At 40.2% G+C, this 12,576-nt stretch overlaps 1 protein-coding gene across 5 annotated transcripts in view; it reads left to right on the top strand.

Moving 5' to 3' along the window:
• Positions 1-982: 982 nt before the first annotated feature.
• Positions 983-12,576, top strand: part of FUT9 (fucosyltransferase 9) — a 197,192-nt gene continuing 185,598 nt past the window's right edge. For 3 of the 5 annotated variants that reach the window (XM_019442885.2, XM_053904646.1, XM_019442884.2), the window contains exon 1: positions 983-1,414. The gene's annotated coding sequence lies outside the window, so the exon portion shown is untranslated. The remainder of the gene's footprint in view (positions 1,415-12,576) is intronic. The other 2 variants (XM_019442882.2, XM_019442883.2) reach the window with 1 other exon arrangement.

Here is a 12,576-nt window from a genome sequence, read left to right as displayed (position 1 = left end):
ATTGTTTCATATTTACTAAATGTGTGGATTCACCCCTCTGAGCTTGTGAATATAAAAGGCGCTAAATACAGTATCTATTTTCATGCGAGTCTTTGTAGTTTGCGAATAAACAAGAATGATTCAGTCTAACAGAGCAAAGAAAATCTACAACAGGAAAGCGAGGCCAACACGAGGAGAATTTGGGTAAAAACGAAAAGCTCTGCAGTAGAAAGATTGAGAAATATTTCCACTAAACGTGCTAAGTCGTGTCCCGGTTTTTTAGGACACGTTTTTTTTTTTAGGGGAAAGGGAGGAAAACCAAGACAGAAGATAATGGACTGCCCCCGTACCCCTTAACATTTACAACCTCCCTAAAAATTGAAAATATGATCCCAGGCAATCGGGTCATAAGACTTTTCTTTCTTTCTTTCTTTCTTTCTTTCTTTCTTTCTTTCTTTCTTTCTTTCTTTCATTCTTTCTTTCTTCTTCTTTTTTAACCTCTTTAACTAGTCAACCTAGGCGGCAAACAAACACAGCCACCCTTAACCAGCCACAGCTCTGAGGAGCTGGCGACCGCTGCCTGCATTGAGCTCCCTGCCGGCACCTTCTGGTCGGACACCCTGTGCCAAGAAGCTCCCAGGAAGCGAACCGCAGTAGGGTCATGACACAGATGTCATGGATGCACATACGAGAGCATAATCTGACCAGAACGGGGAGACGGCGAGAGCAAAGGCCCGCAGATCCCGGCGGGAGAGCCGCCGCAATGGAGCCGGCGGCGGTGTGTGCGCGCACAGGTGCTTCAGGCCGGTGGCGCGGGGAGCTGTCGCGGCCGCCTCTGGGGCTCAGCGCTCTCACCAGCGCGCAGAAGCCCCGGCTCCAGCCCAGCCTGGGTAACCCCCCGTCTGAGCTACTCGAGGAAGAGCCCAAGGAAAGGGCGCGAAGGGGGAAGGAGGGGAGGGGAGGTGGGGGCGGGGGAGGGAACCATCTCCTCATCTCGCATTTCTCTCCCCGAGCTCTTCTGGTGGGAACCTTTGCTGAGCTCGTGCGCGCCTCCCGCCCCTCCTCCTCTCCACTCTGGGAGATCATCTCCTCTTCTCCCCTCGCTCGCCCCCCTCTCCCCTCTTTCCCTCCCTCCTTCCCTACCGCGTGCCTCCTCCCCTCCCCCTCGACTCCCTCCCCTCCAGCGGCAGCAGCAGTAGCCGCCGCTTCAGCGGAGCCGGAGATGGGCAGAGAGCGCGCGCGGCGCAGCAGCTCCGGATCCACAGCCCTCCCCGCCGGCAGCTCCCTGCGCCCCCGCCGCCGCTGTCGCCGCCTCGGCGTCCCCAGGCTCCAGTCCCGCGCCTAGGACAGCGCCGCCACCGCCGCCCGGCCCTGCCTGCCGCCTGCGCTGCGCAGTCCTCGCGCGCGCCCGGATGGCGCTTCCCTCCCTGGACCGGTGAGTAGCCTGGAGAGCGCGGGGGTCGGGCGCCCGGGCTGGACGCCCAGAGAACACCCCTTGCTTTAGGAGGTACCACAAAACCACCTGCTGTGATTCCTCAACCTCGAGGCAGGGAGTCCAGGGAGGGCGCTGCTCCGCGGTCTCCGAGGGGCTGTTTGATTTCAACTCTACCTGCTGGCAACCTGAACCCCCGCTCCCTGCCGGGGACCGCTGCCGGCAGCTCGCGGTCCCGCCTCACCTTCCAGCTGCCGACCCCCCACACTAAGCCTTAGCGTTGGATGGCCCTGACCCTCCCCGTCACCCGACGCGGGGTCTTTCTGCCCTCAGGGTCCCCGCGTTTCCCTCTTCTGATTTCCCGCTTCTGTCAGCTGGCAAACGCCCCCGTCTGCCACCCTTCACCGGGTCTCGCGCCTGACAAAGCCTTCTCCTCAAAGTCCGCCTCTGACCCACCTTCTCTCCTTTTACAAAGCCTGCCTGGCTCGCGAGCCCCACTGTCCCGCCGTATTCCTTCGCAGAGCGAATGGTCCACCGGGTGATTTCTGACCTCATTCCCTCGACACGACGGTGCCTCTTTTCTGTCTGCTTTTCTGACAGTCACCTCCGGGAACTGGCACAGCGCTGATCCTGGCTTGTGTACAGTTACTTTGTTTCTTAGCACCTGGGCTGTTTAGGGTCTGATCTGATCAAGCCTGAAAACAGAAAGACAAAAACCAAAATAAAACACACACACACACACACACACACACACACACACACACACACAACCTTTTGCGACTAAACTTTTTTGTTATTGTTGTTTAAAAGAACACACCTATTTACGCTGCTCAAATTTGTTCTGTTCATTTTTAGAGGCTTCTTAGCTGACACGGGGAACGCCTCTATTGTACCTGTTCTCCCGGAACTGGTCTTAGTTCCAGGTTGAGAACCATGCACCTGACTGGGTGATGAATCTTCTTCAGCAACGACCCTATCAGCAACTCTTGAGGATAAGGAGCTTTTCCTTGAAGGAGAGGAGAGTGGCACAAAACTCACCCTTTAAAACCTTTGACTTTGCAATAAGACAGAGCCCTTATTTTTCTTTAGGTTTAATGGCTGAGAGTGGGATATAGTGAGATCAGAAAACGTGTGTTGAAAAGCTCCTGCACGATCTGAGCGCAGGTGTTGTGTAGTATCTTCGAATCCAGTCTTTCTGTAGAAGTTTTCTTAGGGCAGCTGCCCTTTCTTCTGGAACCATGTTTAACGTTTTAGTATCTCTAGTTGGCTTGAGGGAAAACAGAGTTGTGTTCAATGAATGAATATGAGGGAGATGAAGGATTTAAATACTGAAGTTCCCCATGTTTTGAAATCTTAAAAACAAAACTACTCACACACAATTTATGATTCAGTTTTGCAAAGAAGTGATGAAAACATATTAACTTCAGCATATTTTACTCTATAGAACTGATGGTCATAGACCTTTGTGCCCTAATTCATGCAGACAAGAGTATTCAGAAATAAATGTCAGAAACTTTAAAAGGTGCCCCATTTGAATGTGTGGTGTGTGAATATGAACTTCCTGGTAATGTGATCATTATTTTAACTGATTTTGGAGAAATAAAAATGAAATTGGCTTTCTTGCTCTTGTAGTTGATGCAGAGAGATGTTTCCTCACTTTAAACTAGCAAATCTCTGCCTACACAAGAAATAGAAGGGAAAAGTTGAGCAATTATTTAGAGAATTTGTCTAGTGAGGATTGCCTTAAAAGCTTCCCTTACCCAATGTCACCATTTAAAAAAAAATTGTTTTAACTCAAACTGTATCTGAGCCTTTATTTCTCTTTTTCTGTGACATGGGCAGAAATGCAGTGAGCAAGTCACTAACAAGCAATGCTTTTAAGTAATTGTGGAGAGCTGCATCTAAAGTCAGGAGGAGCTATGAGTAATGACTTTACTGTTGGTTTTCTAAATTTAGAAGTTTTGGTTGTTTAAACTTAATGCTCGACTAAGAAGAATATTCAAAAACAAGTTTTAAAACTTACAATTACTACAAATATGCATATGTGGTCATATGAAGTGGACAGATGGTATATAAGTTATGAGCTGAATCAAAAGGTCATTTTTTTTCCTTTTAATGCTTTTACCGTTTTATAACAGTGGATGCTTACTGTATGCAGCGTGTCCAACAACATTGAATCTGTATTGGAAAAGATACACCCAGTTGAATGAAAAGGAAAGCAAGGAGCAATGATGACTTTGATCAGTTATTGTCCAAAATTGTATAAATGATAAGTTCAAGTGATATATGCTAACATAATTCTAATTAATGTCAAATTCTAAACAGTATCAGAAATGTCTCCACACACCTTTTGCGTGGATAAATGCTTATTTATATACATGCAATATTAAAATGGTCTCAGAATTGGCTATGAAAATGCAAGTAATTAATCTGCCATACATTCTGGCAGGAATTTCAGGAACTCTTGATTAACTGGAACTCAGGATCTGCCTAAATTTCAAGTCATTGTCATTTTTAATATTTTGCAAAACATCTAAATCTAACACTTGGGGAAACAAGGCATACCAATATTTGAATGGCACACCTTTCAATATCATTAAGTTGTATCTTCTAGTGCTCACAATTATGTGCCACCTAGAGGATGGGATAGGTCTATAGTAAATGTTTACAATGGTAAAGAGAAATTAAAAAATTGGTATTAAGAAATTTAAAACTGCGGAAATGATATAGATTATTTCACCAATAGATTGTATTATTTGAATGCTCTATGTGAAACCATTTTTTGGCCTTGTGTAGTGTGTGTGGGGTTGTGCTGAGGAAGAGAAAGCATGCAAGTAGGGAGAGAGAAAGGATAAAAATCTAAGGATACTTGTTTAAATTCTTTACTCAAGTAAAGGTAACTAAATACAGGTTCTGTTATTTTGGTATTTGGGATAATAGCTTTTTTCCAACTTGGATTTTAAGAAATGTTTCCTTAATTACAGCAATAACAATTCCCTTTTTTTTTTTAATGAAGTGGCTCATCTATTTTATTCAGTAAAACCTGGGGATTATAGCCAAACTGTTTTATGTCAACTAATTGACCTAAATAATATTTTAGACAAATTTAAAAACAAAACCGTGAAATAAGGAAAACACAAATGTTCACACACCTAAAATTATATTAAATAAAGAGCCAAGTGCTTTCTTTAGTGTTCTATGAAGGACAGAAGATTCCATTGAGGGATAACTACATAAAATATTTTTATAGCTTAATATATATCTCTTATATTTTTCTGTTTATATACCCATATATATTCAATTTTTATGGATTTTTGCATTTTTATTTATAATTCACAAAGATCTGCATATCATTAAATGCCTCAAATTTTATGAATTCAAAATAATCCTCATATTTTATTTGTACATATCAAATTATTACATCAATGTTTACATATGGCTGTTTTCCATCTTTATTCCATAGGGGAAGGAATATTTAACCAAAAATTCTCAAACAACAAATAAGCAAAATGAATATTTCGAAACTAGCATGATGATTTAACCAGAGTTTAATAATGCTTTCAAAGTGATACTCTCATAAGATCAATGAAACAATTGAAATTCTTGCAGAAAAGAAACATTTAGATTCTGTGATTTAACATGTGACGGTGTGAAATTCATTTTTATTCATGTAGCTGCAAAGAGAATGTTTGGCATTTTTAAGGGAAGGAAACACAGACTTTAGATATCAATTGGAGGATGTAGAGGGCACTCCATTCTCATCATTTTACTATACCTTACCCAAGGTTTTTAAATAGTTAATAGGAACAGAATTAGAATCCAGGTCTCCTGACCCCATGCTGTAAATCTTTCTATAAAATAAAAATCAATTTTCCCTCTGATTTTATTTTAAGGTTATCAGGGAAAAATCAGTTTGAGTATTAAAGAACACTGAAAGTTGTGAAATGAAAGTCTGTGCTTCTTCAGGGAATGCCCAGTCCTGTGACCATCACAGTTGAAATTAATATTTTTCTGCTCAGTCTTTTCCACCTTCAGGTAAAAGCTTGGGAAGTGTTTTGAAAATTTAACTGTTATTGGTTCACATAAAAACATTTTAACATTTTTGCTTAATTTTCATCATAAATTCTACACCCATAAGATTTCTTTAATTTCCTGGATACTTCCCTTTTAACTTTTAATAGATAGTTCATTGAAAAATATTCCTAAAAACAGATTTTGGTTTCCCTAAGTTAAACAGGTGAAATAAACATGTAGTTTCATCTCTCCGTATATTCAGTCTTTTTGTGATCACAGAGAAGGTTTATGTACCCGCACACAAACTTTTTGTGTTTGTTTTGTTTTGTTTTGTTTTGTTTTGTCACTCTAGCCTGTGAATAGTTCAGATGGTCAGGGAAGATAAATTTGTTTCACAAAGTTCCAAGCCTGCAACTGAAAATCCTAGCACTTTTATCTTTCTTGCCACTGATCAGACAGATCAGTGAAAATAAATGACTAAATCAATGGGAAACCATCATCATTACTGGGTAAAAGATAAACTTTCAAATGTATTCTTGGTGATGGTGCCTTATCGGTGCTGTCTCACCTAGGAAGAGCAACATGGTAATATAGATTGATTTCTCAATGACATTATATGGAAGAATACTGTGTTGTCTACGTGTGCCTGGGTTAATTGAAGTTCCAAGAATCTGTGATTTCGGACTGCTGTGTGTCTGGTTCAAAAGCTGAGGGGAGGGGCACCTGGGTTGCTCAGTCGGTTAAGCCTGCTCCAACTCTTGATTTCAGGGTTCGTGGGTTCGAGCCCCACACTGGGTTCTGTGCTGACAGTGTGGAGCCTGTTGGGGATTCTCTCTGTCTCTCACTCTCTCTCTCTCTGCCCCTCCTCAGCTCATGTGCAAGTGCATTCATTCTCTCTCTCTCAAAATAAATAAACTTAAAAAAAAAAAAAAAGCTGAGGGGAAAGCCTTGTCTTAGAAAATGGCCTTCTTTAAACCAACTAAGACATGGATTTAACTGAAAAGAATGACTACATTTCTAAGGCTCCCATAACCTAATTTCTTTGGAATATAGTTCAACCTCCACTTATTGAGGGCCTACTGCATGGGAAGAACTGAAGTCATAACTACAGACACAGGACGAATGTGATATAGGTCCTGCCCTCAATCAACTTACAGTATAACTGGAGAGACAGATAAGAACAAACAGAAAAAAGAGCGATAGGACACCAGCTAGCCTTAACCTACGATAGCCACCATGTTACTGAACAAGGATGTCCAAAGAAAAGAAATCAAAAAGACTATACTTAGTCTTAATATGCCTTGCTAAAATTGATGGAGGTTTGCCATGACTAAGTCTTGGCAAAAAAATAATCTATGTTCTTAAAAAAGCATATGTTTTCATTGCTTCCCATATTAATTTTAACTCTGACAAAGATGTTTGATACTTGCGTATTATTAAGAACAAATATAGATGGTCCCATACTAATGAAGCCAATGGTTGATTCAGTCTTCATAGGTCAATGGGTAAGTTTTTAAAGGAAATGTAACTGAATATACACTTTTTAAATTTTTTTTTCAACGTTTTTTATTTATTTTTGGGACAGAGAGAGACAGAGCATGAACGGGGGAGGGGCAGAGAGAGAGGGAGACACAGAATCTGAAACAGGCTCCAGGCTCCGAGCCATCAGCCCAGAGCCTGACGCGGGGCTCGAACTTACGGACCGCGAGCGTGACCTGGCTGAAGTCGGACGCTTAACCGACTGCGCCACCCAGGCGCCCCTGAATATACACTTTTAACATAAGTCTGAAATACCAAGTTTGTCTTTTAAGAAACCTAAATCTTCAAGGAAAATTCTATGGGAAATGTACAAAAGAGGAAAGAAATGGAGATAGTGATCAATATATGTAATATCTATGCAACAATGAACATTTACAAACTGCTTTAGCAAAATATATTTAAATTTAAAGAGGTAATTTTAAGTTTCTGTATCCTATTTACTCTAATAATGAACATTTATTGAGCAGGTATGGCTGTGTGATAGAAAGGGACATAGGGCTGTTAGTGATAATGATGGCTTTGTGCTTTGACCTGTAGGAGACAACTGGCTGTTTCAATAGCTAATTCCTGCTGACTTTAGAGACCCATAAAAGGTCTGAGATTTTACTCTCTAAATTAAGCATGAATAATTGATACTAGAACTTGTTTTGGAGGGACTACATGAGGGCAGTCAATTTAACTTGTCCTATTTGTCCACATCAATAGCTGGCATTTGTCTGACCCACTGAATGGCTAAGCAATTCTTACAGAAATAGGAGTGGAAAAAACATCCAGAGGTGTTGACAGGTATTTACATGGAAAATTCAGAAACTGGGGCCATCCCTTGCTGTTTCTAATACATTTTTTTTGCCAAGATTAAGGGGAATAGATCAAATCATAGATCAAATCATGGTCAGAGCTGTCTGGCGGGGGATGGCAGATTCAGCAGTGTTAAATTTAAGACCCTTGTAACAGTTTGGGAGAGCCATTTTTTCATGTAAAACAGAGATGCCACAGGAGCCAGGCAAGCTGGGAGCTTGAATATACCATTACCATTTCCATTTGATAAATGAGGTCTACAGAACCCTGTCTCACATTGTTAGTCATTGAGTGTGAGTTGACTCACCCCAAAATGATATGTTCCCTGCATGATAGGGAGGTGACCAGTCCAAAGCGCCAAGGGACACTTGCAAGTAGAGGCTGTCTGCCTTTTCCAGAGGCTTTTGTCAGCAATATTGTTAGTCACAGAGGCCTTCATTTCACAGATTTATTAGGAATGTGGGACACCAAATGTAGAGACTATGCCACAGCTTACTTGACAACTTCCAACACAGAGTATGGGCTAGGACCTCAGTCAAAGGATGCCAATTTTTGGATTAGCTGATATGAAAGTCCAAGTAAAATATCCAAGTGAGTTACATACTGTCTCCAGTACCCACAGATTCTAGTAAGATGCTGGGCACCTTTTTTGTTGGTTGGAGTTGAATAGACCAGCGGTTTTTCTTTGACTGCCAGATGGATTAAATAATACAAATCCGCCCATATAGTCCCAAGAAACCTTATTTGATAAGCAGAGTCCTGAATTCTGTCAGGGTTTATCAGTCACTTTAATTTGTGTGTGTGTGTGTGTGTGTGTGTGTGTGTGTGTGTGTGTATGAAAACACCACAGTCAAGACATTGCTGATGGAAGCTTCTGACTTTGTCATAAACAGGATATCATTATGTAGTTAAAGTTTTGTGCAGCGGAGGCTAGAGGCATTCATACTGCCAACCTACTGATGGCAAATGGCAGAGGAATTCAGTTACCCCTGGAGATAACCTGTTGTAACTTGGGGAGTTACTGCAAATGTATATCCATGGTCATGACACATGAATATGAGTTTATCATTGTCCTTGGGGGCCAACAGGATACAAAAGAAGGCATTGACACAGTCCAGTGTAGTATAGAAATTGTTTAGTCTGTGCAATGAATTCAGTTACATGAACAGTTAGGGATAATCTACTCTGAGCTTCCAGTTCTGTCTTTTTCATTATTTATATTGAGCTGTTCTGTTAAGATATTGCATCTTGTACTACCCATGTGGTCTTCAGGTGTGTAATCAGAGCTGTGATTTACTTTTCTTGTCCTGGGATTTTATACTGGTTTTGTTGGTGGACCATCTGGGAAGAAACAGAAAGAAGACTAGAAAGTGATTTGCATGTTCTATTAACACTTCTCTACATGTGGCCTTACCCAACTGTAGTAATCTTCTCAGGCACTTAATGGGCGATGAAATATAAGCATTTAACATATCAATTTTTACCATATAGTCAAAGGTAAAAACAACAAAATAGCACATTAAGTTGGCCCCAAAGTTTCTATTCACAAGGTCATGTTAGCTTTCCTTTTCCATTGAACTCTACTTTAATGCCATTAGCTAGATCTGACTATTCTATAGATCCAGGTGAGAAAGTGACTTGAGTATTCACATCTAACACATCTGTAAAAGTTTGATTCCCCCTTCCACTTGAAATTTCTAGCATACTCTGTTGGATATATATGTATCAGGTAGGGATAAGGATACCTTGACTTCTAATTATGTCTCACTTTATTTATTTATTTATTTATTTATTTATTTATTTATTTATTTAATTTTTGTTTGATATATTTTTTTAAATTTACATCCAAGTTAGTTAGCATATAGTGCAACAATGATTTCAGGAGTAGATTCCTTAATGCCCCTTACCCATTTAGCCCATCCCCCCTCCTGCAACCCCTCCAGCAACCCCCTGTTTGTTCTCCATATTTGAGACTCTTTAATGTTTTTGTCTTCCTCCCTGTTTTTATATTATTTTTGCTTCTCTCCCCTTATGTTCATCTGTTTTGTATCCTAATCCTCATATAAGTGAAGTCATATGATATTTGTATTTCTTTGACTCACTAATTTCACTTAGCATAATACCCTCCAGTTCCATCCACATAGTTGCAAATGGCAAGATTTCATTCTTTTTGATTGTCGAGTAATACTGCATTGTGTATATATATATATATATATATATATATATATATATATATATACCACATTTTCTTTATCCATTCATCCATCGATGGACATTTGGGCTCTTTCCATACTTTGGCTATTGTTGATAGTGCTGCTATAAACACTGGGATGCATGTGTCCCTTTGAAACAGCACTCCTGTATCCCTTGGATAAATACCTAGTAGTGCAATTGCTGGGTCATAGGGTAGTTCTGTTTTTATTTTACGTCTCACTTTAAATCATAGGTCAAAGTAGAGGGGCAGAGAGGAATCAGGGAACAGGAAAGGAGAGAGACTTCATGTGTATTTTCAGTTTCAAATGATGTGGCAATAGCTTATGGCATAACCAAATGAACTTTGAATATTTTTGGTCCATTCAATACTCTGTATGTGGGGGAGTAAGGCCCTTACAGCTGATATGAGGCCCTCAAGGCTGTGTGGCTGACCAACATCATCTATTTCAGCCTTGGAAATCCCTGGATTCAGAAACCATAACCACACAGAATTTTTTTGCTAGTCAATCTCTGACTCAGTCTTGGCTCACAGACTGGTGACCCTCTTTAAGGACTCCATATTAATTTGGGGAATTAGCTGCCCCATTGTCTAGAAAGCATCTCTAAACTTTTAATAGTTTTAACATTGGGGCTGAGTTTTAACATAAGGGAATGGCTTTCCTTAACAGTGGTGGAGACTTCAAGAATTTATCTAGATTTCTTTGGATCTCTTTCTAATTCTCTTTCTAATTCTTCATCAGAATTCTAAACTCAATCCAGGACAGTAAGAGTTCAGATACTGGTCAAAGCCTCATTTATGGTTTCCCAAAGGAGTTTTTCTATCTTTGCAAAATCTCCCCAAGAAAGTTAAAACTCCCTTATAGCAACCAGCACTCCCTGTAAAACAAACAAACAAACAAACAAACAAACAACAACAACAAATAACTGAGTGATTTTACTGTTACTCCAAATGAATCTATTTAGCCTGATAGAATGAAGGAGAGGTATAACCATAAGACAACCATTATTCCTTAATAAACAATGTGTTCCATGCCTTCTTCTTTCTCATGTGAACCAATGTTCTAATGATTCACTTGGGTTCTGTTATGGCATTCTCCCTTTCATACTCAATGTATGTGTTCATCCCTGAAATAGGAGGCAACTCTCTGCCTATCCAGTACAAATCTTAATCTTAATGTTAGTTGTAACTTGTGCCACAGATCAGAGGCTGGCCACCAGATTGGCAAGAAAGTCCTTCCACCTGGAGGAGAATTAACAACAGAACAGCATTTGGAATCTGTATTTTAACCTATTTCCTGTTACTTAGCTTACCCGACCTCCCTTATTCTTCTTGATTAACAAGCAAAAAAAGTGGAGGACCATTATTGCCCAGTTGATTATATAATTTACTACTGATTCCCACAGTCTTCCTTCAAATCCCATTAATGGACCTGCAAGGCCCTCATCCTTCCTTTTCAAGGAAAAAAAAGCCTTGTCTCTGTCAACATCCCATCCTTACTACCAAAATTATCAAAAACCCTGAAGAGTTTGAGATACTACTCTGCATTTAAACTGACCTGAGAACCTGCCACAGATTCATGGATGCTGGCAGAAGACATTAGGGTCAGAGATAAAGGACAATTTATTATTCACAGCAATAGCAGTAGCAAGGGTTTCAGCATTTTTGCAATAGTTCCCTAAGCTCTAGTTTCCACAAGGCAACACCAAGGAGACCAGAGTTAAACATTTCAAGAAAGGGATCCTGAACTTAAGGAATGCAAAACCTTCATAATGGATAATAAGTAAGTCTCCTTTTACTCTAGAAAGAGATACCAGTACTATCTTCTGAGGTTATTTGCTCTACAAACATCTTTTAAAAGAAGTTCAGGGGGTGCCTGGATGGCTCATGAACAGCAGACTCTGGATTTTGGCTCAGGTCATGATCTCATGGTTTGTGAGATCGAGCCCCGTGTCAGACTCTGTGCTGAGCATGGAGCCTGCTTGGGATTCACTCTCTCCCTCTCTCTCTGCCCCACCCTCGCTCATGCTCTTTCTCTCTCTCAAAGATAAATAAATAAACATTAAAAAAAGTTGAGAACAAAAAGGAACCAGTGCTTCTTTCATAAGATGTGCAGAAATGTGATAGACCCATGGGAAATTGTCTCCTAACGATGACAGAAGATTTCAATAAGTGCTTGTTTTGATATGCTCTTTATCTATGGTATGATATATATATTCATCCTTGCTACTTCCTAATGATCTAATGCTTTAAACATGTACAATCTGAGACTGATGAATCTCTCACTAAGACAGAAATTAAGAAGGAAAATTTAAAGCAATATATTGTATTTCAAGTGTAACATTAGACTGTTAATTAGTTGCTACTGAATATTTGGGTTATGGTCTATAGACTGTAGTTATATAATGGAGGACAGATTTAAAGATTGAGCATTTCTATGTAGGAAGTTAAAACTTGAGTCCAAACCACAGGATATAAGAAATGTCTATTTTATGTAATTATAGTAGATTATAAATAAAAACCATTAAACAAAAATGGGGTATATGCATGTTTCCCACAGCCTTAATGTTCCTCCATTATTTTACAGTTTGAAGGGAGCTTA

This window comes from Panthera pardus, unplaced genomic scaffold, assembly GCF_024362965.1.
Source record: "Panthera pardus isolate Hobbes unplaced genomic scaffold, ASM2436296v1 HiC_scaffold_17, whole genome shotgun sequence".
Classification (NCBI taxonomy): domain Eukaryota; kingdom Metazoa; phylum Chordata; class Mammalia; order Carnivora; family Felidae; genus Panthera; species Panthera pardus.
This window is presented reverse-complemented; position numbering and strand designations above follow the sequence as displayed.